Source organism: Hemicordylus capensis, chromosome 2 (assembly GCF_027244095.1).
Source record: "Hemicordylus capensis ecotype Gifberg chromosome 2, rHemCap1.1.pri, whole genome shotgun sequence".
NCBI classification, from domain to species: Eukaryota; Metazoa; Chordata; class Lepidosauria; order Squamata; family Cordylidae; genus Hemicordylus; species Hemicordylus capensis.
Window position 1 is genome coordinate 98,951,572 of NC_069658.1, and position 27,803 is coordinate 98,979,374.

Sequence of the window (27,803 nt, forward strand, 5' to 3'; positions counted from 1 at the left end):
TGGGCAATGTGGCTCATGGTGAAGAAGACGTTCTCCTAAAAACCCATGGCCTATGCTGTTTAGGGCTTTATAGGTAATAGCCAGCACCTTGCATTTTGTCTGGAAACTTATTGGCAGCCAGTGCAGCTCTTGCAACACAGGAATAATATGTCTCTCCAAGATGACTCAGAGACCAACCTGGCCGCCGCATTCTGTACCAACTGCAGTTTCTGAACAACATACAAAGGCAGCCCCACATAGAGCACATTATAGTAGTCTAGTCTGGAGGTTACCAGCATATGTACCACCATTCTGACGTCTTTCATCTCAAGAAATGAATGAAGCTGGCATATCAGCCAAAGCTGATAGAAAGCACCTCTGGCCACCACCTCAACCTGGGGCACCAGGAGAGGTTTAGATCCAGAAGAACCCCCAGACTGTGTACCTGTTCCTTCCAGGGGAGTGTGACCCCATCCAGAACTGGCAGATCAAAATCATCTCCTTAATCTCCGACCCTGCACAATAAGTACCTCCGTGTTATCTGGATTTAGCCTCAGTTTGTTATCCCTCATCCAGCCCATCACTGCCTCCAGGCAGGCATTTAGGGAGGTTATACCTTCTCCTGATGAGGTTCACATGACAAAATAGACTTGGGTGTCATCAGCATAGTGATAGCACCCTGCACCAAATATCCTGATGATCTCTTCATGTAAATGTTAAACAACAGCGGAGACAACGTGGAGCCCTGAGGGACACCATACAAATGTTCAGATTTTGAAGAATGACAGTCTCCAAGAGACACCATCTGGAATCTGCTCGTGAGGTAGGAGTGGAACCATGGCAAGGCAGTGCCTCCCACCCCCAATCCCCTCAGATGTTCCAGAAGAATACTATGGTCAATCCTTCCATTCCAGAAGGATACTATGGTTTTATTATATTAAAATTAATTATTAAAAATATTAAATAATGTGAGGGGGCACCTGGAGCCAGGGGAAAGGTGAGTGGAAAGAGGGGTGGTGTCAGTGGGCTCTGGCCAAAGGGCAGGGGACATAGGAACATAGGAACCTAGGAAGCTGCCATATACTGAATCAGACCATAGGTCCATCTAGCTCAGTATTGTCTACACAGACTGGCAGCGGCTTCTCCAAGGTTGCAGGCAGGAATCTCTCTCAGCCCTATCTTGGAGATGCCAGGGAAGGAACTTGGAGCCTAGATGCTCTTCCCATCCCCTAAGGAGAATATCTTAAAGTGCTCACACTTCTAGTCTCACTTTCATATGCAACCAGGGTGGATCCTGCTTAGCTTAAAGGAACAAGTCATGCTTGCTACCACAAGACCAGCTCTCTTCCCACATCTGGTCTCAAGCAGACAACTGTGTTGTTGCACTGTTGCACTGCACTGCTGCACTGTTGCTCCATCAGCAGGATAGACCAAGACCTCTTCATGGTGCCTGCTATTGCTGCAGCATCTTTCTACCTGTGGACTAGCAAAAAGGTCCCCATGGACTTACCTATTGGGCCTGCATCTTGAAAGTCATAATTGGCATTTGTCTTGACCAGGGAATCAATTTGTAACAACCCCATGAAGTAGGCTGGTTTTCATGAACAACATTTGGGTAGGACAAGCATCCCACCTAGGTTTGGGAGTGGTGTTTGCTCCCATTTTTAAAATTATGTGCTCATAAAAAGCAAGATAGGAAGCCGGGCAAGTGATAATCTGCAAGGCTCTAGCTGGATAGGAGGGCTCTGTCCTACTCAGCAACTGTACCCAGCTGTTAATGAAGTAGGAGAAAAAGCCCTCCTACCCAGCAGGAGCTTTGCAGATGATCACTTGCCCTGCCTCCTACCTTGTTTTTTATGAGCACAAAGTTGAAAACTGGGAATGCTCACAGCTCCCGAAGCTGGATAGGATGCATAGCCTACCTTATTGCTGCTCATGAGAACCAGCCTAGTGTGGATAAGGCAGCAGCATGCAACATTTCAATTTCATTTCATGGCACATGTGTCAGGTGATCTGTCTACCACAACCAGGCAGCCAGTGTAATCATATCTTGCCCCCTCAAAAGTGTTGGGATTTTGCCTTGTTCATTGTCTTAGTTCTTTGTGTGAAGCATGCCTGTATATATTTGAATGTGTCTGTGTGCTGGCTTGGGGGTGGAGTCACTGTGTTTGTCTGTCTTCTCCTTTACTTGCTGTCTTGAATTTCAAACTGAGAGGCTCTCCCTCTCTCAGCATAAGAGACTGTTGACTGTTTATTGTTTTCTTAGGCTATGGTTTTAGTCAGTAATAAATATCAAACTCTTGTTTCTCAGTTGAAGTTGGCTTTCTGTTCAGTTACTTACAGTAGATGAGTAGTTTCTCGGCAACAAAAAGCGGCATCCTTAAGCAAAGTCAGTCATGTTTACTGGTCACAAATGTTTGTATAGGAATGTTTGAGATGTTATTTCTGGTATTTAAATGTGGATGCAGTAAAGAGTTACCACAGAAACCCACAATGATCTGTGGATGATCCAGGTGTCTCAGGATAGCGGTTTCCTCTGCCCAAATAACTGAGAATAGCTGTCTCTGAATCTTTGTATAACGTTAGAGGAATGCAATTTTTAAGGCTGTGTCCTGTGCTTAACTCATCCAGTGTGGACTGTGTGTTCCCCAGGACTGGATTTTAATTCGAAAGAATAGTTTATCCCTGTTCCAGGATCTGTTTTGGATCCAATAAGTCTTAGGCTGTGTACAAAGAGACAACTGTTTTCCAAAGACTTAAAGGCTGTATGACATAGCTGCTATTGTTCTTGGACACCTTCAGTTTTATCTCTCACACAATTGTCTCTGGTTAAACAGGTTTTCCAGTGTTTTGTCTCTGCAAAACTGTTTGATTACAGACCGCAGCAGGAGAGAAAATATGAAAGTACATACCTGAGGGCAGCAGTAACTCTGTCATCATAGCCACTTCAAATCTTTAAGGAATCCACCTTAGAGACTTTTCTCTTCCCTATTTTTCTATGTCCAGAAGTTCTACTGAGAACACCATCCCAGTAATATCATCTGCAGAACAGGTTAGCATTTCAAGGACATGTCAAATATAGATAGATAGATAGATAGATAGATAGATAGATAGATAGCATCTGCAACACCTTTACTGAACTCTTCTTCCTTAGAAGTTCACCAGAAACCTAGACTGAGCATATTTTGGCAATTATTAGATGATTCTATTATGACAGGCAATTAGTGGCAGTTGGTTAATTAAATAAGTGATTGATTTTTATTTACTCTAAGGGTATTCTTATAATCGACAGTGTGGGCGGTGGGGGGAGGCTGTGCAAAACCTACCTTCTCCTCAGACAAGCATCTCATGTTGGTGGGAAGTATGGACAATGTTCCCACATGAACCGCACTGCAGCACGCAACATGGATTTCTGGAGGCTGGGACACATCATCCTGGCCTCCACATATCCCACAGTGCACCACACAATGAGTGTGATGCATTGGGGGATACCCCTGTGAGATGGTCTCTCTAGGTGGCCATCTCTGTGTGCGTGCAGGCTGCAAGCAGCTCAAACACACACATGATCCCGACAGGCAGGTTAAGGGTGCACTCGTGCCCTTAACCTTGGCTAAAGGCTGGGTTGAAAAGCTGGGTCAGGCCTGTGGGCAGCACCGGAATCCACACAGATGCTGGTGCTTCTTACACACAGCCTAACCCAGGCTAGGCTACCCTAGCCTGGGTTAGGCTGCACATGAAAACAGCCTTTCTGGCTAATATTGTGATGAGCATGCAGTAAAGGAAGCATGCTGCCTTCCAGACTAAAGCTGCAGCAGCTCATATGCATGGGAGGTGGCACTCTTCACCATTCTCCCCTTCCCTTTGAAGTGCTCTGTGACACCCAGAAATATGTCCTTGAGGTCACACAGTCCTCAGGAACATATTTCTGGATGTCACAGAATGCTTGAGAGTGCACCACTACAGCTTTAGTCTGGAAGGCAGCATGCTGCACATGCACTGCCTTTGTTGCACACTTGCAGCATTAGTCAGGATGTTGCTGTGATGAAAGGGGGTAGATTATCTGCGTTTTTACTTCCTAATATTTAGTTAGGTCTTCTTTAGCTGCCACCATATAGGCTCTCTTAAAAATCAAGAACTCTTTATTGGGGTCTTCAGCATGGGAAGGTAGGCGTGAGGGTACAAAGGAAGGAGAGACACACTCCTTGGTTATTTCACAAAACAAATATTAATTAATATTATTAATTTACAGTTGCTGAGGTTTGCTTGTTTCTCTACTTGGAAAGTAGGGTAGTTCTCTTGCTTGGTTACAAAATGATTACTTTTACAAAACAGTACTCTCTCATTCACTTCTAGCTGAAATACTGCTATGGCCACATTCACACGTAACACTGCGGGTTCAGTGGACCCGCAGTTCCGTATGCCTCTGCCCTCACTTTCCCATCCATGTTTGGACCTACTGCAGTCTTGCTGACTGCAGTCAGTGAGACTGCAAGGAGATGGGGCATGCCCTCCGCTCCTGCCTGTGGGCTTCCCAGAGGCATCTGGTGGGCCATTGTGTGAAACAGGATGCTGGACTAGATGGGACTTGGGCTGATCCAGCAGGGCTGATCCAGCTGTTCTTATGAGCTAGATGTGTGGGCTTCCTTCTTTACTGAAGGACAGCCCATGCAGCCAATAGGAGCCAGAGTGAGGAAGGAGCTTCTTCCCTCAACTCTGGTTTAAGGGGAAAGCTAACTGCACTTCTGGTCTGGATATAATGAAGGTGCTGCTAAAATACAGTTTATGGCAGGGTAACTCACTACAAACCAAAGGTGACTAATGGAGTTAGGAGAGGGAAACTGCAGGTCTATTTTATCCTTTAACTCCATATCCCCGGGTTCAGATATTTGGCTAGCGAAACCAGAGGTGAACAGACCTCTGTTTTCATATTTCATCTGAACCCAGCCTATGAGTCTTGTTTTGCACACTCTTCCCTCCCAGAGCTCATATATTAGTTTTACAACTTGTAGCGGATTTAAGACCAGCCTTTGTCTCAAAGCAAGTCCACGTGGGGGCAAGAAAAATGCTGAATCATATCCTCCATGTATGCTCAACAAAGAATGTTCCTTTAAAAAATGTAAACTGCTCCCTCAGTTACTGATTCACTGCCACCACACCCTAATTATTATAGGGTTTGTCCCCACCACTGATTTGGGTGAATGTCCAGGGAGACCCTCCTTCCCTTTTTTAAGGGAAAAGTCCAAAGATTCTTCCATATGTAGCCTACACATGATGAGCACACTTGGTAGAGTGAGTTGCTGAGCAATTAACATTGAGGCATTTTTTCACCAGAGTTAAAACCCCTTTCGTGAATTAAAAATCCATGCTTGGGATGGGCTGCAGTGGTGACTTAAGAGGCCGGCGGGAGGGAGGGGAACCTTTGCAGACCTCCCCACAGCCTTTAGGAAGCCCCCCCCAAGGGGCTACAGGTATTTTTTAAAATTAAAAAAAAAATGTGAAACAGCCCCCGCCCCCCCCCCCCCGAGCGGTGTGTGTGTGCCGAATCGAACTGGCCTGGTCAGGTTCGGGTGCAGTTCGCACCGGAACTGAAGCAGGCCAGCCGGTTCCGTACACACCCCTGCCCTCTAAGTCTCGCCCACCGTGTGCTGAGTGGCTGTTCCCTAGCTTGTCAGTCAGGACAGGGCTCATTTCCTGTCCTGAACCATTTTGGAAGGCCGGTATACAAATCAAATAAATAAGAATATTAATTTATTATTATTATTATTATTATTATTATTATTATTATTATTTCCGGTTTACTCTTTAGGGTAAGGGAGGGCCGATTGCTACACAACTATATTTACTTTTTCAGAAACCTCTCCTTAATTAAGCCTTCTTCCAGGCTGTATCACACACATACACACACACACACACACACACACACACACACACACACACACACAGAGTGAAGCTTCAGCTCCAATTGACCCTCTAACTGAATTCTTACTGCTCTCCACTAAGGGGTTACCCAGACACAGATATTGGGCTATAACCCCTTCATATCCAGACAACTTTATACTCCAATCTCATTTAATCACAATTAGCCTCAGATTTTTATTACAGTATTACTTAACCTGAGCCTCTGAGGAACAATTCAAGTAGTACAAAAGTAATACACAATAAATATTTGCATATGATAAAACTATGCATGAGAGTGTCAACAGTGATCATTCTATACACACATATATGCAGCACAAATCATGTGTGTTATTTACGGTATTATCTAAAAGGATTTTAGGTTTCTTGGTAGTTATATGTTAAAATTGCATAACCCTTTATAGATTATAGCAATAGCAATAGCATTATTAGCAGGGCAGTAAAACTGCTGCCCTGTAACCAGAAGGTTACAAGTTCGATCCTGACCAGGGGCTCAAGGTTGACTCAGCCTTCCATCCTTCCGAGGTCGGTAAAATGAGTACCCAGAATGTTGGGGGGCAATATGCTAAATCATTGTAAACCGCTTAGAGAGCTTCCAGCTATAGAGCGGTATATAAATGTAAGTGCTATTGCTATTGCTAAGTGCTATTATAGTTCTATGCAGTCATTTTGCTCAACTTCTTGTTTCTACAGCCATTTTGCTGGACATCATTTTTATCTGTGTTCACTGATTTAAGTCTGTTGTGTGTTATAAGGTGTGTTCTGTTGTGTGCACAGAACCGATTCCAGTGGTTTGGTTTGAATTCAAGCCAAATTCGAACCAGAACAGCAGACTGCAAGCCAGTTTGAGTTGAACCAGTTCCTGGTTCAGTCTGAGGGTCAAACCATGCCAAACCCGTTTGGAAATGGTTCATTTTGGGTCAAAGGTCATGCTTCTAAAGGGGAATCTGGGGAGGATTCCCCTTTACAAGCAAAGGGGGAAACCACCCTGCCTGCCTTTTAAAAACTTCTAATGGGGGATGGTGAGAGGGCACCTTATTGTTGGAGGCAGTGGCGGCAAAGCTCCTCTGAACTCCAGACCGGGTCCAGCACTCCAGCATGGCTTGGTTCTGGCCTTTGCATGTGCGTGGAGGCATTTGTGTGACCTCTGAATATGCATGGAGGCAATTTGCATGACACAGCCTCCACACATGTGGGGAGGCCAGAACTGGGCCTCCCAGGCCAGAGTTTGGAAGAGCCATGCCACCACTGCCTCCTCCAATGAGATGCCCTCTCGCCACTCCCCATTAAGAGTTTTTTTTAAAAAGGCAAGCAAGGTTCCCCTTATTGCTTGTAAAGGATAATCCTCACTGGATTCTCCTTTACAACATGCCCCACCGAACCGGTTCCGAACTGCTTCCATTAGAATTGGGTCTGTTTCGGCTTGAACTCGGACTGGCACCCTTTTGGGAGGTCCCGTCCAGTTCAAGTCCGAACCAGTCAACCCAGGCAAGTTCTATTTGAACCAGGTTTGACTAGAACTGGTTCTCCACACCTCTAGTGTGTTAGTTTTTAATGAAGCCTTGGTTGTTGTTTTTAGAGCAACATGTATTTTCCAGCTCATTGAAAAGTATGACATTAAATCATTATGTGCATTCTGATCAAGCCTTTAGTATGTTAGAACCTCTGACAGAAAAGCCAGCTTGTCAAAAACTAAATCAGAAAAGATTTCCTGCTGCTTCCATCCCATCAGAAAGACAGATGCAGAGAAAGAGAGACTCCCCATGGTGGTTCTATGACATCGTGTGGCCTGTCACTTTTCATGTCACTGTTTTGTGGCAGTCCTAGTACTTTGCTGTACAGTCATGTTCCTGCTTTTGCACAACTTTTTAAAAGAAAAAAGCCTAATTGCAGCAAACGTACCACAGAAAATCAAGATCCATGACTGTTTTCAAAGAGCTTTCTGTGAAGTGGAACACAAGGAAATACACAGCATCAGCTGCTGCACTGGGTATGCCTTTGGCACAACATAGTGCAGTCCTGCAGTCCTTTCTAGCACTCACGTCTTAGTTTTCCAGCAGACAAAATTAGGACCTACAGACATCTGACGACTGATCAGATGACATGCCTGGAACACTGCAAATGGACTTCGATAATGAATGTCATGCTAAGCTTTCTGGATGATGCTCTTGCTGCCTTCTGGACATGACCAATGAGGGCTTAGGCAATTTTACACCTGAAGAAAAAAGACAACCCTTCACTCTGGAGTGGAATTCAGTTTTGTTTTTTTAAATACTGATATGGTAGGTAGGAAAATGTCTCCACTCTCTAATGCATTATCTGAAGCAATGGTTCCCAATGCCTCCTGATAAAGCCAGCCCAGGAAGAAGGAAAATGCTACACCATAAGATAGCTGTTTTGTACAGTTTGATGTCTGTCCTTGAGGGTGCCCTCTTCGCTCTCTCTGCAACAAGGTTCAAAGATGAGGAAGGACTTGGAGCAGTGAGAAACCCAGGAAGGCTTCTAGTTTGATATGGACAATATATGTTGTACTGCAGGGGCTCTCAAACTCCATTGTGATTGCAGATGATGGGAGTTTGTACTCCTACAAAATCTTGGGATCCAAATTTGAAAACCACAGGATTTGTTTTCTCAGCTTGATTGGGATCTCCAGATGGGAGGAGGGCTGGTCTAGTGGTAGGAAGCATGAATTGTCACCTTTGCTAAGCAGGGTCCACCCTGGTTGCATTTGAATGGGAAACTGGGGCTGCTCTGGGGAAAGCACCTGCGTGCTTGCATGCAAAAGGTTCCAAGTTCCCTCCTTGGCATCTCCAAGATATGGCTGAGAGAGACTCCTGCCTGCGACTTTGGAGAAGCCGCTGCCGGTCTGTGAAGACAATACTGAGCCAGATGGACCAATGGTCTGACTCGGTATATGGCAGCTTCCTATGTTCCTAGATGACAAAGATTTCCTCTCCATGCTTTTTACTTGTTCTAAATCAGATATCAGAATTCATAAGAACATTGCAGTATTGACACTTGGTGCTTCTGAGAAGCACCAAACGTCTCCTTTTTCCATTTGTAACATATAAAAAGCACAGCCCATTATCTGAGGGTTGTTGTTTTTTAAAGTTGAAGGAGTATAACAAACGGAGCAATTGTGTGAGTTTGCAGAGCCGTTACTAAAGTTAAGGTTTCACTGTAGGTTTTCTAACCAATAACATGGGACATAAAACACAGTGATGTCTGTAATGCACTGTGATGTTCACACAAGCAGTACTTGGTACCTTAGCTTTCTTTTGTGAGCTAGAGTTTTGAAAGGTAGTATTTATTGTAACCTTAGCTGTTAGAAAACAAGGGGTTTTTTTGTCAGCTAACATAAAATTTTGAGTAGCCTCTAGTGTGCCTGCAAAGAAGCACAAAGGAGTAACATGTGCAGAAAATCCATCTGTAAGAAAGAAAAACAAGATGAGCTTTAAAGACAGCTTTGCTCCTCTCTGTAAATAGTTTTTCCACTATGAAGGATTTTTGGTTCAACCCCTATAGCTGCTTCAACCAGACCACTTTAATTTTCCAGGAAACATACTTGACCAATTTCTAGCTAGACATCTGGTTTAAAAAGTGGCCTATTGCATTTGCAGTCTCTTTGGCAAAGTAATTCTGGGTGTTTGAAGCTTTACACATTATAAACTGAGGCTTCTAGTTTAAATTTCATGGTGAACTGTGCCCTATTCCTGCTTCGCCTAAAGATAATCCAGGTACTTTTTCTAATCCCAAAATAATTCAGAAAATAAAGGAATATTCAGTATGTATTAGGCCTGTACAGGGCTGTCTTTAGAGATCCCTGGCGGGGTGCAAGGCCTGGGGCAAATCAGCCAGTACAGGACCACCTTCCAGTTAATTTCTAATGGGGGTTAAAAGAATGGGGCCCGTGGTGGGTGCCATGCTTGCCATGCCCTAAGGACAGCCCTGGGCCTGTGCATTGGATATATCCAAGACCAGATATTGGAAAGATACAGGTGATATTGGATATGCTTGGAAATAATTCTGATCTTATATTTAGAGGCCTATATTGGATTGGAATTATCTGATAAGATCTCAGAAATATCAGGAAAATATCATTAAAGAATTGGTGAATCAGAAGACAAAATGGCGGTGGTTATTTAAAATGGTGTCTCCAACTTTTGTGAGATTCTCAGATGAGACATAACTCCCTAATGATAATAGGATGTTACAACACTTCCCCTGTTATTCTTGGATGTTATATCACTTTTCTGCTGCGATTCTTGGATGTGAGTCCAATTTCTGGATTTCTTAAAAAAATAATTAAAAAACAATAGATGGCCATATTTAATTTAAATTAAATATACAGCGTCCTGCTGCCTTCCACAATGTGTCTGCCAAATTTCAGAGCTCTCTGCCCAGCCATGTTCCCCAGTAATTTTTTTAAATTTCCCCATAAACTTCTAACAATACTGATACCAATATTATAAAGGGCCCAAAGATCCGGTACTGATACCTATCAGATTGGATCCAATCCAATATTTTTGACATTGCACAGGCCTAGTATATATTGACCATGTAAAAACAATCCAGTTAATGCATTTAGTTGATGTATTTAATAAAATTCATTTAGTTAGCTTTTATTCTTGTGGGGTTTTTTAAATCAAAGGCTGATATAATGTCTAGCCTAACACTGGCATATCCATTCTGCCAGGACTGTTGCACATGGAAAATCTAGCCCCAGTGGAGTTATGCAAGAGTACGGTTGCATAATGATTTGGAAATGTGCACTTGCCTTGTGCAATGGAGCTTCCATTTAAAACAATGGCATCTCTGTTGAGCAAGTGCAGGCACACACTCTGAGACATTGTAAAATTGTGCTCTTGTGCAATGCCACTGGGGAAATGCTGACATTAAGCTGCACATCATTGGCCAATATTTTTATTTCTGTGAATGTGTAGAGACCAACCTGAGTTGATCCAAATGGCCAACAGAAATGAACACCTTTCATATGTTCTAATCACATGGTTTCTATGTGCATAGATGGTGTGTGTGTGTGTGTGTGTGTGTGTGTGTGTGTGTGTGTGTGTAGGTGGGGTGTCATGGTAGCAGGTTCCTGATCATGAAGAAAGATGCTTATGCACATTCATTTCAGACAGAGAAACAAACTTGTAGCTCAAGAGTGGAGACTGCTGCTGCATTGTCACTCACTCAGTTAGAACCTACATAATTAAAACTAAGTTTAAATTCAAATACTTATTTATAAAGGACTTAGATGAAGCTTGTCGATCAAAAATTCAAAATATTGTAATGTTGCATAGAAATGTGGAAATAAAGAGCATCCATTATGCTCTCTAGGCAATAAGAGAATAAGATATATCCCTTCTCAGTAAAGAATATGGGCAACTGTAGGTAAGGTTGACAGGGAACAGAGAGGCAGATATTAGCATTAAGAAGGTGCATAGACTAGTTCAACTTTTTTGTTAACGTAACAAAATTATGTTGATGAGACATTATAAGGTGTGTTAATGCTTTCTAAATGTACAATAATGTCATATTCCATGAATAAACTAAAAGTTTGGCATTTGATTTGATACAGGGTTCTGTGCAAAATAAACCATGAGCACTCAAAGCATTATTTGAGATTTAGCTTTTTTTTAAAAAAAGCAGACTACTACTACAGTAGGATCCAATTTCAGAAGGCTATTTAGTCAAACTAGTATTAAGAATTTTCACATCAGCTTTTTGCTTTTTATCCCTAATGGAATGCAACACCCATCTAAAAGCCTCAGAGCTTTTCTAAATGACAGTGTGGATATAGACCAAACTCTGAAAACTTGTATATAAAATTTGGACACAGTACTAGATAAATACACTTTAAATAATTCCTCTTGCTGAAATAGATGATTTAGTCCTTCATGGCTTATCATTTTTTACCTCCAGTTAATTATTGCTGGAGCAGACAAAGATTCATCCAGACCCTGACCTAATTTAACACAGCATCCCCATGTGAAACAGCCATTTGTTGACTCTGGGGACAAAGAATAAGTTAGACTGAGTGGTTCCGAAATTCTGCCATGTGCTATAACATATGTAGAGGCAGCTTGTCACCTCCTTCCTTGAATTTGTCAGGGTGTGGACTCTTCGCATTCGGTAAAACTATCCTATTTTCAGACTTGCATCCAAGACCATTTCTCACAAACATGCTGGTATTCTATACCGCGTATTAGAAAATTCCCAAATTAAATGTGGGCAGTGGGGGAGCGGGTATGGCTTTTGCTTCTAATTTTCAGAGAGTTCTGTGTCTTTCTGCTTGGCCTGCTCATGGCTGGTGAATAGTAAAGTCTGTGTAAGTATTCACAAGTAGCATTTGTAGCCTTAATTTCTATGAGAATAATTTCATGCACAGCTGGGGATGGCGTGGGCATAATGAAGGCAGCATACACTCATTTATGTACATCTGTGGAGAAAGGAATTCTGTTTTTAATTCTGTTCAGTTACAGTTTTCCTCCACCTTCATTGGCATGTCAAAGAAAAACACACACCACATTATTAATTTTTTTAAAATGCTGTAAGCTGCTCTGAGCCTGTCAGGAAAAGTGGGATATAAGTCAATCAATCAACTGATAGATCAAACAAATACATAAATATAGTCTTCAACTATTCATTGTTCCTCTTAGCTTATTATTCTCTTCTTGTCTTTCTTTAAAAAACAAACAAACACCAACCAGACTTCCACCAAATATAGATCAGTGAAAAAATTGTTATTTTCCCCACATTCCATCCAAATTGTTATTTTCTGAGCCCAAAACCTTTCACAAGCATTTCCATGGTTTTGGTTCTAAGTTCTAAAATGACCCAATTAAAGACACATTTTTAAAAAAACTTCTTACAGTTCAGTACACAGTCCTGTTGAAAATGAACTTTGCTCCTCCATGGTTTGACTTGTCATGCAGGTGGGTGTGGGTTTATGTATGTGAGTGGTATCTTTGCATTTATATTTAAAATACTTCAATCTTTCAACAGTTTCTACAGAAAATTATAGGCCAACCTTTCCTCAGTTGTTTACATTTTTAAGGCAATGTGGTTGCACAGGGTGTAACTGAGGTTGGGATTTGTCATGATATGCTTAAATTAGAAGGCCACATGTTGACATAAATTCGGTTCAGTGTAAGCTGACTATACATATGTTATAGCATATGGCAGAATTTCAGCCCTCGTCCCTCTCTCTCTTTACTCCTCCTCAGAGCCACTAAAAAGCTGTCTCATGAGACAACCCTCTGCTAAATTAGGTCAGAGACAAGCAGGCCATGCGGCAACAGTGTTGCTAGATAATAAGGCAGGGTTAAAACTCAGAATGCGCTGAACTTTTTTTAAAAAAGCAGTTCTCTTGGAGAGCAGAGGAGACCGCTTTGTGTGAATTTTATTTTTTCCATGGTTTAGGCACATTAATTTGTGGCCAGTGGTTTTATTCACTATGTCCTGGTTGTAGTTTGTGAAATGCTACTAATGGTTTTCAAGGTCAGATCTGAGTAGGTAGCAGCCATCTTATAATACTGAAAATCTGTGTCAAAGTCAAACTAAGAACCTGGAATATCAGAAAGGTTTGGCAGATATGCCAAATCATAATGGGGAGTCAGAGGGACTACAAAATATTTGCCTGCAACCTACTTAGCTCTTGGTGGCAGGATGTACCCAGTATGTTTAGCTCACTTTACAGCACACCATCTGACAGACACTGCTATTCTGTAGATGTTTTAATAAGAGATTCTCCCAGTGTGTGACCCAAGTCAATCTTCCATTAAAATGAGAGGCAAGAGTAGTCCTCTTCTCTTAGTGGCTCTCCACCTAAGTTGCTGTTGGGCAAGGGACAAAGCAGGATCCAGGAGGGAGAGTTACATCTTAATGGCTCGCATCTTAATCTGTCTGAGACAGGGGTTGAGAAGCACACCATAGGGTTTTGTAAGATATGCATTGTGAGCTCACAGTTGTATAAGGATCTCGCAGGGGTGCATCCAGTGCCCCTAAAACCTATGACAGACAAGGAAGTTCTCCAGCAGCAGGACTACACCAGCTGACAACACTGTAGAAAATACCTTACCTCTCAGATAAAGTAATTTCTGTATTGTTCTAATCAGGCCCATAGGAAGCCAGCAGTGGTATGGGTGCAATGTGCCAGCAGCAGCCCCAGGTGCCCTAGCCACACACCCTGCATCGGACAGCAGATGCAGGGGGCATGGCCATATGCAGAAATGGGGCCACATGGTCCCTTTTCAGCATATGGCCATGCCCCCTGTGTCAGATGAAGGGTGTGTGGCTACGTTGGATGTGGTGGCTCCACCGGGAGTGGTGGCGGCTGGGTTCTTTGGACCCATCTGCACCATGGTGGCTCCACCCCTAATATTTCTTGAGATTTTACATGGGCAGAAGAACTAAAATGAGAAAGGAAAGAATGGGCAGTGTTAATCAAAAGTAATTTGTGCTTTGGCATACTATAGTTGCTTTTTACAGACCAGAAAAAGCAGAGTTCACCCCACCTCTGTGCACACAGGGCAGTCTTGCTCCTGGCTGGTGGAATTGTGAGGAAACACCCAGGGAGAAAGCCAGAGGTATCTCCTGTCAGCAGAATGACTACTGGTGCTATTGCCACTAGGTAGTGCTTTGATTGTTCAAGACTGCCACTACCCAGTGGCAATAGCACCCAACGGCAGTAGCTTGCATAATAGTACATAGGGCATGGGGGGGTACCTCCACCTGTCATTACAGAACCCTCTAGTCATACACAAGATCAACTGATATTGTTCAGTTAAGTATTGTTCTTGGAAGAGCCTTTAAAAATAGTTCTAGGCTATGCTTTCTGTCTCTGCGGAGCTGAAGTGAATGAGGATGAGCCAGGCTTTCCCCGCCCCACCCCTTCATCCTTTGACAGGATGCTGGAGGGGAATCCTCAGTCTTTTGCCCATGCATGCTCCCACTCACTCATATGATCCCTCCTTCTCCCCCTCCTCCTCCCTATCATTTATTCATTTACTCGCTTATTTATTTTACACCTGTACTTGTTGAAACATGGAATATTATATCCATTCTTTCAACCAGGGGCAGTCCAAGGCATTTTGCTGTCTGCGGGAGAGGACAATATGATTCATCTCCATATGTGGATAGGTGCTCAGCATTCAGTTCTCAGGCCATGCTGCTGAGGCAGCCGTGGTGGCAAATGAGCACTCTGCCATCAAGACAGGTAGTGGTAGCAGGGGTGTTGTGGGAAGAAAAGGGGAAAGAAGAGGCAAGCCCTAGTGGGGTGAGGAAGGGAAATGGACAGTGTGCTCCAGTGAGGAAAGGAAAGGTGGTAGCATCCATGGTGGTGGGATGGGGCAAGGAAGGGTGGTAGCATGATGGCACCCATAGTGGTGGGGAGCTAGAATGTGCTGTCCTTTGTACCCCTCATTCCACTTGCCCCTGAGGTGACTGCCTCATGCAGCCTCATGAAAGGTCCACTCCTGTTTTCAGAACAGAGTCAGCCTGAATAGGCAATTCCTTGGCTTTTATTCTTTCAAGTTTGAGTAACCACAACCAATCCATCTCTGAGTGCAAGATATTGTGCTATAAGTAGTCCAAATAAAGATAGCACTATTTTAATACTGATGTAGGGTTCCCCCGCACTCTCCTGGTATGGAAAGACCTTTACTCTTCTTTTGTCACCACCAGCCCCATCTCCCCTTTCACTTTGGCCGCATTCGGACATAACACCAAACCATAGGTAAATGTGCCTAAGGTTTGCGTTTATGATAATCCGAAAGCATCAAGCTGCAGGTTTGTCACCTGACCGTGGCTCCATTCTTGCTCCCAAACCTGAATTTGTAGCTTTGGTTTGTAGGGAGTTTCACTGCTGAAACCCAAGGTTAGGAGACGCCATTGTGTCTTCTGAATTCTGCTACCCACCGTAACCTGGGTTTTGTTCACAAGCGCCTCCTGCCACCATAGAGAGGCCAGCTCAGAGCAGTCAATAAATGCATTAGTTCTAGAGCAGCTGTGATTCTCACTGGTTGCCTCTCAGAGTTGATGCCTCACCTTCTGCTGCTCCCTTGATAGAGCTGTGCACAAAACTGGCTGGCCTGGTTCAGTCTGAGGCTGAATTAGCCTTGAATAAGACCAGGCTAGTTAAGTTTTGCCCCTCTTGAACCCTCCCTGGTTCGGCTCAGGGAAGGGTTAACAGATATATATTTAAAATTATTTATTTATTTATTTATACATACGTACATACATACATACATATTTACCCTCTCCTCTGAAGCCCTGGTGGGGTCTGCGGAGGTTCCCCCTCTCCCCGCCGGCCTTCCTAATGACAAAAATAGCACCATTTGAGTGTTCTTCAGCCCTTTCTGGGTCTTTCACTCATTGTGGGGGGGGGAAATTTTGTAGGCTTCTGCATATGTGCAATGGGCCCCTGCATGGCCTGGGGTAAGTACAATTTTTTTTTAAAAAAAAATAGCAAACCCCCTGAATGGCCAGGAGTTCAGTTCGATGTTGAGCTGAGCTGGAGGGGAGCTGTTGAACTTAACCATTTCAACTTTGAACAGGTTCAAGATTCAAACCTGTTTGCACATCCCTAGACTTACTCCTCTGGCCACTGAAGTTCCTGCATTTAAAGGGATGGAACAGCATTGTGGAAAGCACCTTAAAAAGAAGAATAGACACAAGTGTAAGGAGCTCTTTCATTGACCTAATACCCAATCTAGTCCCGTTCCTGGGACTCTCAGGTGCTATCGATGGAGTGTGGTTTCTTTGCCCTTAATGTACAAAAAAGTGTGGTGGGGGAGGGAAACCAGACTGAGAGACATGTCCAAGAATCCTGGGGGAAGAAAATGGTTGCTGGACCATGGAAGGGCGAGGGCTGCTCATCTGGTACTCTAGGATCAGTTCTTATTGATTTCCTAGCAGGGGGGTATGTATATTAAGGCAGACAAAGGACCCTGGGTATTGGCTCAGTATAGCCAAGGGTGCCACCAGGCTTTCAGACCTGGGCAAAGCAGTGAGAAAGACCCAACATACTCCCGTCCTTGTGCCAGCTTGCTGGCCAGTGGGTTAGCCTTCTCATGACAGGGCCAGTCCATTGGAGAAAACAGAAACACTAATGTGTTTCATCCCTCTGTTTGACTGCACTCTTATGAAGTGAACTGTCCAACTATTGGGGGCCAAGCTGCTGTGGGGTTCCCAGCACCACTGGTTAATGATAGAACTTGTATTCCAAAACTTCCCCCTTGAACCCAAGCCTTCCAGACTTCAAAGTGGTCCGGTCACTTTGGGTGCTTGACTGGTTCTGGTGGTTCTGGGTGGGCAGACAAGCAGAGAACATGGATGAATCCTATGTCTTAGGCTAATCACTACCATCTGGGTCCGATACTGTGGTGAGTGCAAACCAGCCAACACAGAGCACTCTGGGACAGGACACCCTGGGATTAGAAAAGTCTCTGGCCAGCCAGATGACTATGAGCAGCAAAACCGGGCACAGAAATGTGCTGCAGGGAGATCAGACACTTTTAAGGGACACTTATATTCTCAGTTCCCAGCAGCTGCCGGGACCAGGAGGGATGCTGCCAAGGGACTCTTCACTGGGCTTTGATGGAACTGTCAACCGGACTGGGTGGTAAAAGCCCTCCAGCCTGCATTCATGTTTCTATGGGAAACCACTCATGGGTGGTCCACTCAGAAGCAGGATCCATCTTCATTGCACAAGGGTGAAATCTTATGAGATTAAATCCTGATCTAGATGGGTGGTTCTTCTTATGAGGTTGGCTGAAACTAAGCATGCTTGCACCCAGGAGAAGGGTCTGGGCCCCTCTTCCCCTACCAACTTGTACAAAAAATAGAGCAATACTACTGAAAATGAAAGGGGCAAATCTGAAGTAATCTTGCCCTTTTCCTAGCAGTCTCATCCTATGCATACACACATTAGCACTCATGCATGGGATAGGGATAGGAGTCTAGGTAGAGGGCAAAATAGAGGTCCCTGGAGAAATGTCTCATGGCATATGTGCTGGGCAATGGGCTGGTGTCGTGTCACAAATGGCCATTGCTGGTAACAAATTCATTCTGCGAACATATGAGAAAGAGGGGCGGGGGGGGGGGAGACCATCCTCTCTTCCCAGGGGAAGGAAGAGGGGGGCCACAACTGCGGAAGGCCACAATGCTTCCTCCCCTACTGCAGAAGAAAGTGGTGTGAGTGGTGTGAGAAGAGGGTTAAAATGTCTTTGTCCTACTGAGGGCTGGTGGACATGGTCAAAAGGCATGATCGCACTCAGCAATCTAAGACCCTTCTAAATTTGTGGCCAATGGTTACAGCTTCACTAGCATGCTGGTGCTTTGCCAACATTCTGGACGCAAGCAGAACCGAGCATGATTCTCAGCTTCACAGATTTGCCATAGCTTCATCTGGCTGAGGTTTCCTAATATGTCTGAATGGGACCTGTGTTTTTTGGTGACAGTTGTGACTGTTTTCATGCAAATTTTCTTATATTAACCTGTTATTTTTGTGCTTTTATTTAGGATTTTTCACACATCCTTCAAATCTCCTTTACAGTCTCCAGTCAATAAGCTCTAAGACCTAATACTCCTTTGCACTTCATGGCTATTCCCTTATCACATACATTTTCTGCTGCCTCAAGGCAGATCTGTTCATTTTTTTTGGTGGTAGTTATTGAAATCTTCCCCACCGCCCAAAGCTGGTGGAAAATGTGTAAATGTATCTAAAGACTGAGAACAGCATACCTTTTTTTTTTTAACAGAGCTTTGGGAGCTACTGAGTCTCTGGGGTTTGCCTCTGCTTTAAAAAAAAATCAAGATGAAACAAGAGCAATATCTGCACAATACAAGCAAAGCAACTTTAGTGCATTATTGTATCCTCTTCTCAGCTCACAGGGAAAAAAAAGGGGGGAAAGATGTACCTTTGCATCAGTGCATCAATCTCTTGCTTTTTGCTAGATAGCAGAATCTCCCCATCATACACAGGCTGGATTTACATTATTCCATTAAGTATTGATTGTAATGCTTGAAAGCTTTATTGTTGCTATTTATCAGAGCTTTTTGCACTGAACTCTGTAGAAAATAATACTCCCTAGTTGCTGCCTGATGTACACTTACAGCTCAGTCAGGCAAGAATGTGCTAAGGGAGGCAGAGATTCCCTTTTTAAAGAAAGACACAACATTCGGATTATTTGTAAATGACATCTTTGACAACTCAACTAGCTCAGTGCATATACCCCAAGAACTGTCAATGCATATAATATTATTGCTTTCAATAGAGCAATCTGAATGAAAGATCTAAAGGTCATTAGATGTAATTTGAAAGCCATATTTGAACCCCATGCTTGAGATTGCCCTTGTCTTTTTCCTTCCAAATAGTAGCCACTGGGGTGTGTGTGAGAGAGTGAGAGTGAGAGAGAGAGAGAGAGAGAGAGAGAGAGAGATACCGAGAGAGAGAGAGAGATCTGGATCAACCCTTTCCCCTGTGTCATTTTCTCACTGAAAATCACTTGCCCCCAAATCTTGTTTGCTGCAAGCAACAGCTTCTGAAGCAAATAGTTTTGAGATTCTGCAAGAAAATGGCATGAGAGAAAAGGTTAAACACTCCCCCACCACATGCCCCCCACCCATGCCATAGATTGATGACTGGTTGTGGGGTGGTGGTTTGGAAGGCAAAATATATGGAAAATCCCAATCACAGGATTTAAATGTGCCTTTAAATTCATGTCTAGTTTGACCCTGATTCAGACAATTACCTTATCCATTATAAACATAGGTATGTTGTGGTTAGCTATAATTTTTGTGATTGCAGCCATTACAGCTACAACTCTTAATTTAGCAGTGTCTGAGTCTTGTTCAGGTTTTCATTTCACTATAAATGTGGTGGGGCTAATTGGGGTTGTGCCTAGTTGTGATTGGGGTTGTGCCCTGGCCAACATTCAGTGTGCATGTGTGCATGGAGTCTGTGTGTACACTTAAACACACATTGGCTCCCAGTGCATAATCTGGTACATTGGAAAATGGAGGAGCATAGCTTGTGTGTATAGAGCCGTATGTGCATTTGGATATAGGCACTGTGTAAACATGGCCCACGAACACAAAAAGGTCAGGAGCAGGACCAGAGGCACAGTCAGCCAACTTAATGGGGCTCATGACGTATAGCGATGAAGACTTTTTTTAAAAATGGGGATTGTATATGATTAACCAACTAAGCTGTAATTAGGAGTTTCAGACAATCACTACAAACATGAGTTCATTTTGCCTGAGAACACCAAACAGAAATGGGGCTCTAGATTAGCCTGTTTATTACACCTCATGGAACTGAGCCTTCTTCCAAAATGGCCCCAGAAGAGCTCATCCGTTTTCCTCCACTGCTTGTTCATATTTCATAGAGCTCAATGATTTCTTCTCGCTAAACCAAAGGAAGATTCTATTGCCAATAGTAGCTCTTCTACTTCAGTTAGGGGAGGAGTAGAGCTCTGCTAGTTAGTTAGTTAGTTGTTTATTTACGATCTTAGATCAAACATAAGTAGAGCTCTGCACAGAATGATTATTATTCCCTCAATGGCGAAGCCTATATATACCATTGAGAAATATGCCAGTTGCCATTTCCAAGCTCACAAATGTTGCACAGACAGTTACGTGGCTTGTGTCAATTGGGAGTAGCGTTGAAGTGAAACCTGCAGAAGGAGTTTTTGCTGTGGTGGTAGTCCGCAACACTGCACAGCCACCAGCAGAAGAAGATTCACTAGTAGTCAAAGAGCTTGTGAAAGAGGTAATACAATATATTGTGCAATGCCATCGAGGTAATACAATATATTGTCCAATAGCTGTCTGATAGTACAAGAAATATACTGGAACAGAGTTTACTTTCTCTGCACATTGCGCTTCTGCTCAGGGTAGAGTGTTACTGCTAGCAGTAGACACCTCTGGGTATTTCCTCACAATTTCTGGGAATGCATTTCTGTATGTCTGGAATTGCTGGCAGCTGATTCAGATGCCTCAGATGCGTGAAGGCTGTTACTGGATACACAAATACTAGTTTCTGTGTTCAGGGAACCTTTTGTGGGGAAGCATGCAAACATAAGATCCCCTCCCCCACCCCGCCCCGTTTGAAGTATTACAACACTGGACATGTTGATAGCAGGACTATCAAAATAAATACGTTTAACACATTTATATATAGGGATTTTTTAAAAAAACAAACAAACCCTGGCATGTCAGTAAATTACCATATACCACAGTACAATTATCTATGACAAAATCTCTCTCAGGATATGTAGTCTGAAGAAGGGAGGTGCACTAGCTGTTCATGCACTCCCTTGTGGGGCAAGGAAGGGTGCCTTTAAAAAAAGGTAAGGAGCTCCTTACCTGCTTGCCCCCTTCCAGATGCTTTCCCCCAAGCATTGTTTAGAAACAGCTGTGTGAGGCTGCAGCGTTCCTTAGGAAAATGGGAAAATAGGAAACTGCCATGTACTGAGTCAGACCATTGGTCTAACTCAGTATTGTCTTCACAGATTGGCAGAGGCTCCTCCAAGGTTGCAGGCAGGAATCTCTCTCAGCCCTATCTTGGCAAAGCCAGGGAGGGAACTTGAAACCTTCTGCTCTTCCCAGAGTGTCTTCATCCCCTGAGGGGAATATCTTGCAGTGCTCACACATCAAGTCTCCCATTCATATGCAACCAGGGCAGACCCTGCTTAGCTCTGGGGACAAGTCATGCTTGCTACCACAAGACCAGCTCTCCTTCTTGCAGCCCTGCCTGGCATCGGCATGCAAATGACCGGGGCATACGGGTGCTGATCATTTGCATGCTGAGGCCAATTGGGGCTGCAGGAAGGAATGTTGCAGCCCCACAGGGCTGTTTCCAAAACAAGTGCTGATGAGGGGGAAAGCAGGGCAGGGAGGGGTCGAGCAGATAAGGAGCTCCTTACCTGTTTGTTAAAGGCACCCCTCCCACTGCCCATCAAACCGGCTTGAACACCGGTGTTCAAACACATTCGGTGCTCCAGAAAGGGAGTGCCAAACTTGTTCGTGCACATCCCTAGTCTCAAGTAGTAGTCTTGTAATTCCTTTTTACTAGAGCAATATGATGAGATTCTGAAGGGGTATCCGGCTAAGAGAGTAATCTCCCTCTTTGACAGTAGGCTAGTTTTTGTAATGTATGACAGGGACAATTGAATTCCAGATGAGTTCTTGCCTCAGCTACAATAAGAGGAAGTCAGTTACAACTTTTTTTAAAAAAAATCTATACCCTTTCCAAAGGAGCTTGACACTTGAGGTAATGATGTTCAGTTGTCCAGGGGTTTACTCTCAAACAATGAAAAAATTCAGTTCCTACCAGGAAATGCTGTGACTGTGGTTAGTAAAAAAACCCCAAAAACTAATTATCTCTGATTTTGGAGGTAGAAATCTTTCTGAATAGAAGATGCATGAAAAGGTAATGTTAGGTTTGTGTATGCCATGCTAAAAAAGAAGAAATAATCAAAAGCCCAACCTCAGTGCCAAGAAAAACCAAATTATGTATCCTATCTAACTTAGGCAAAAAGGTTATATAGTTGTGTTGCATAATTTACTTTTACATCTGCTAGCAACAGAGTAGGGCTAGTGTCAGGGGTCAGCAGATGCTGAGAAGTTGGCAGCTTGAGATGGTGTTTAACTAAACCTTGATCTGCTGTGGCATAGTAACAGCCACCACTGTCTGTCCCCAATCTCTTCCTTTAGGTGGTGGTGAAATTGAGGCTTTCTTCTCAGCAATTGCTGAGAGGAGGAGTTTTGCATTGAGGCAATAGAGACATGTGGGCTGATTGAGGCTGAGGCTCTTGCCTAAACACAGCACTCTCTTATGAAAGATTGTGAGAGGTGGGAAGTGGTGCTATATGATATGCAGTGATGGCCACCTTGAGAGGCTCCAGTAGGAGTTGGATGGAATCTCAAGACTGCCAACCCTTCCATTGCCCTCCCCCTGGGCTTTCCAGGAGCTTTCTCACACATACTGTAGTTTCTAACTCTTGGGGTAAATGTTGAGCAAAGCCACTTCGAATTACACTCACAGCATGAGGGAAGCAGCCCTTCCCCTCTGCTCTTGGGTTTTCTTTGGTGCAGGTTCACATTGCATGCCTCCATGTTTTCCTTCTAGCCAATGGAGGGAGAGAGAGAAAGAGAGAAAACAGAGCGCTCCTTGGGTAGGAACACAACGTTGTCTTCAAAACTTCGTGTCTTAGACTGGGAGCATTTGTATACACTAACAGATTTCTTCCCTTTTTCCCAACACGTGTGGTGTTTTAACCGGTGTAAACCTTAAGCAAGCAGATTAATATTGTTCAAAAAAGTCAACTTGAGCAAAGACTGAGGTTTTACTTTTGTAACTAGAACTTAAAGGGGCTATTCACACAATTGTAGAAAATCGGGCTATTGTGAGAACCACTGGGCTCGGCTGCGAGTCCAGTGGTTCTTGAGTGGCTAACCTGCTCAGGTAGCCCACCCCTTAAACCAGGTTTGCAGAACAAGTGCTCCACAAACTCATTTTTTTAATCATGAGTAGCCGTGGCGCAGCTCCATGCCATGATTACTCATGAGTAGACCCCCAACAGGTGGCTGAAAAGCAGCTTCCCGGTTCGGGGGTCTCCCTAGTAGAGAGCCCCTGGTGGCGCAGAGCCCCTGGTGGCTCAGTGGTAAAACTGCCGGGGCTCCCACTCTGATCGTCTGCAGGGAGAGTGGGCTTAGCCCGCTCTCCCCGCTGAGTTTCCTAAACCAGGTCTCACTGATTGTGAGACCTGGCTCAAAGAGTTTGCTTCCTGAAACCTGGTTTTTCCACTCTTTGCAGCTAGGCAAGCCAGCTCAGTTTGCATTTCTGAAGAGCTATATCAAAGAGTGTTTCTCTCTTGTCATGTTAATGATTCTACATCAGTGCCTCTCCCTATTTGCTCTGGCGTTTTCAGAAAAAGTCGCTTAAAACCAGCATTTTAAAAACCCAGAAATACATCAGGACAAGCTAGAAATTGGAAGAGAAAGCCCGGTTTGTGTGTGGGGTGCTTCCAAAGATCTCAAGTGGACTTCGGGGTAAATCTGGCCAGTGTGTGAACACACACACTCTTTTCTGGAGGAGATTCGGGGTAACAGCCCTGTCTGTAAAGGCTTCTGGTTGCCCTTTATGGAGGGTGGGAGGGAATTTTGACCTGCAACTCTGATTGCAGAGAGATTTTCACCCTCATCAGCCTTGAGGTGTTTATTTTCATGTTGTTGTCACAGCTTGCAGGGTAGCTGAATGACATCAAGTAAGCAAGGCTGGTAGGCTGCAGGTGGGGATTGGGAGCTTTCTAAGGGGGCAGGGTATTAGTGATGGTGCCATCTTGTGAGAAGGTCAAATTCAACTGGGTGGCGTGTTTGCCTTGGTTTAATCATCATGCTGCTTTTTTTTGGGAATTACTGGGCTGGAGTCCCATTGCCTAGACTCAAACAGAGCATGGTGAATAAACTTTGGCAGGAAGCTTTCAGCCTGTTCCTGCATGGGGTTGGGTTCAAGATAGCACAGATGTCATCCAGCTATCTGGTCAAAGCTTGCTTATGATGCTAATGTTTAATAAAGTCCAAGATGCAGCTTCCAGAGCAGCAGTTTCAAGTTGCTCATTGAAACTTTTTCATAGTTTGCGAGAGATTGTAATATGTTCAATGCTTTCTGCATGCAAGCAAACCTTTAGACAAGTAACTGTCATTTCAAGCTCTCTTCCTTTGGTCAGTGATGGCTACTGTTGCTCCTACAGCCATTGCTACTTGCTCACCAGTAAAGAGACAGCAACAGTGATGCTCCTAGTGGGGAGGCAAACAAGAAGGTACCTTGGCTAGGGCAAGGGGAGAACACTAAAGCCCCATCCCACTGTAGGTTTTAGGAAGCAGACATGCTCAGATCAGTCTTCTAGCTTCTAATTTCACCAGGAATTGTCCACACATGATTAGGACTATCTTTCCAGCTGTTTTATTGAAAAGAAAGAAAGAAAGATGGATACATTCTGTGCGCAACAAATAATTCTGCATGTTTAAATGCATGACACCCTCGACTGCACAACAGACATAACACTGTGATGTCTCCTTTTCTAGATCAAGTTGACAAATATGTGATCAGAAAATCAGTCTGCTGCATGTAATTCTGGCTCAACTGATGCACCGTTTTCCATTTGGGATGACTCTGGTGGGTGAGTAAAAAGATATTCTGCAAGAGTAGGAAACAGAAAATAAAAGTGAAAAGGCCTTTAAAAGCTTCATAAACTGGCAGGCAGCCTGGACTCATATTAAAATTATGCACAATAAATAACTGATGAGATACTATCCAGAAAAAAGGTTTGTCTGCAGAGCCACAACAGGGGGTGGGAGTGGGGGGTGGGTAAATAAAGCTGCAATAAGTTCTGATTGACCCAGGACAGTCCTCATTTCCCCACTGTTGAAAAACAATTTGTTCTCTCCTCTCAAATATTTCAGTTTTTAATTTTTTAATTGTGTGTGTATGTGTATGTGTGCATACATGCACACTCCTGTGGCATTAGGGGATGGTCCCAGTTCCTATGCTGGCACAAGTTGAAGGAACTTGAATCCATAATCCTTGTTTCTGGCTTGGTTCTTCATCAGCTGCACCCCTCAATGCCCGGCAGAGGTGCATTTGGAGCCTGGACCTAGCGGCCTTTGGAGCCCGCCACAACCCCGCAAATTAAGCATCATCATGCTTGGCTGGGCAACAACACCACCCAGGACAGATTAAAGAGGATTTTGGGGCACCCAGGGGTTGTGGAGGCCCTGGACTTTGGCCCAGAAGTCCAGGGATAAGAGTGCCGCTGATACCAGGGTTGAATCTACTTCAGCCTGATGGCTGCGCCATAAGTAGATGGTAGCAGGGTCTGAGTTTGGCTCTCTCTCTGCCTGTGATCTCCATACTTCTAGTAACTGATATCATAGGTAAAACAGACTCCAAAATGAGGGGCTCCAGCCAGACACCCTTTCCACCTGTTGCCTATTCATGTAAGTACATGAATTAGAAGGCCTTGTGGGATGGGGGAAGCATGACAGTGGCATTTTAAAATTACCAGTCAGGTAAGTACTGGCTCCCTCTGTTGGTTCTGTTATCTATCTATCTATCTATCTATCTATCTATCTATCTATCTATCTATCTATCTATCTATCAAATTTGTATACCACCCCAAACTTTCATCTCTGGGTGGTTTACAATAACATAAAACCAGTTTAAAACATATACAAAAACTTAAAAACACTTTAACAATTTAAAAATAACCAGAGATTAAAACCCCGAAATATTAGGAAGCTGAGAAAGCTTGGGCGAAAAGATGGGTTTTCAGATGTTTTTTGAAAATTGCCAGAGATGGGGAGGATTGTATCTCAGCAGGGAGCGCATTCCACAATCTTGGGGCAGCAACCGAGAAGGCCCGTATCTGTGTAGCCACCAAACGAGTTGACGGTAACTGGAGACGGACCTCCTCAGATGACCACAATGGGCAGTGGGGCTTGTAATGAAGAAGACGCTCTCTTCGATACCCGAGGCCTAAGCCATTTAGGGCTTTGTAAGTTATAACTTGCACTTTGTATTTTGTCCGGAAACCTATTGGCAGCCAGTGTAACTCCAAAGGAGTAACATGGGCTCTCCGAGATGACCCAGAGACCAACCTGGCTGCTGCATTCTGAACCAACAGAAGTTTCCGGACTACGTACAAAGGCAGCCCCACGTAGAGCGCATTACAAAAGTCAAGTCTGGAGGTTACCAACAGATGTACCACTGTTTTGAGGTCATTGATCTTGAGAAACGGGCACAGCTGGAGAATCAGTCGGAGCTGATAGAAAGCACCCCTGGCCACTGCCTCAACCTGAGAAACCAGGGAGAGGTGTGAATCCAGAAGTACTCTCAGGATGTGAACCTGTTCCTTTTGAGGAAGTGTGACCCTATCTAGAACAGACAGATCAAAATCATCTCTAGAGTTTGGACCCCGCACAATAAGTACCTCCGTCTTATCTGGATTCAGCTTCAGTTTATTCTCCCTCACCCAGCCCATTACTGCTTCCAGGCAGGCATTTCAGGAGGATATGCCAGCTCCTGAAGAAGTTGACATGGAGAAGGAGATCTGGGTGTCGTCAGAGTACTGGTAACACCCAACTCCAAATCCCCTGATGATCTCTCCCAGCGGTTTCATGTAGATGTTAAAAAGCATTGGAGAAAGTATGGAGCCTTGAGGGACACCATACTTAAGCTCAGATTTTGAAGAGCAACAGTATCCAATCGACACCATCTGGAATCTATCCGAGAGGTAGGAGCAGAACCACTGTAAAATAGTGCCTCCCATCCCCAACACCCTCAGACGTTCCAGAAGGATACTGTGGTGCATAGTATTGAAAGCCGCTGAGAGATATAAAAGGACCAACAGAGTCACACTTCCTCTGTCAATACCCAATTGGAGGTCATCCATCAGGCCGACCAAGGCAGTCTCCACCCCATAGCCTGCCCGAAAGCCAGTTTGAAATGGGTCTAGATAATCAGTTTCCTCCAAGACCGCCTGGAGTGGAGAGGCCACCACCCTCTCAATTATCTTGCCCAGCCATGGGAGGTTGAAAAAAGGCCTATAATTGCTCAACTTTGAGGGATCTAATGCAGGCTTCTTTAGAAGAGGTCTAATGATTGCCTCCTTAAGACAAGGAGGCATCCTGCCCTCCCTCAGAGAAGCATTTATGATTTCCACCAGGCTGTCTACAACAACCTTCCTACTAAATCGAACAAGCCATGTTGGACAAGGGTCAAGAGAACAAGTGGTAGGCCTCACCACTCCAAGCAGCTTTTCCACATCCTCAGGAGTCACAGACTGAAACCAATCCAGTCGAATCACGTAAGAGGAGGTGCTGGGCACCTCCAGCTCAGA

General features: G+C 44.1%; 1 long non-coding RNA gene across 3 annotated transcripts in view; it reads left to right on the plus strand.

Annotated features, from left to right (window-relative positions):
• Positions 1 to 27,803, plus strand: part of LOC128346806 (uncharacterized) — a 125,195-nt gene that overhangs the window by 83,647 nt on the left and 13,745 nt on the right. For all 3 annotated transcript variants that reach the window (XR_008317215.1, XR_008317213.1, XR_008317214.1), the window contains exon 3: positions 24,991 to 25,085. This is a non-coding gene — a long non-coding RNA (uncharacterized LOC128346806). The remainder of the gene's footprint in view (positions 1 to 24,990; positions 25,086 to 27,803) is intronic.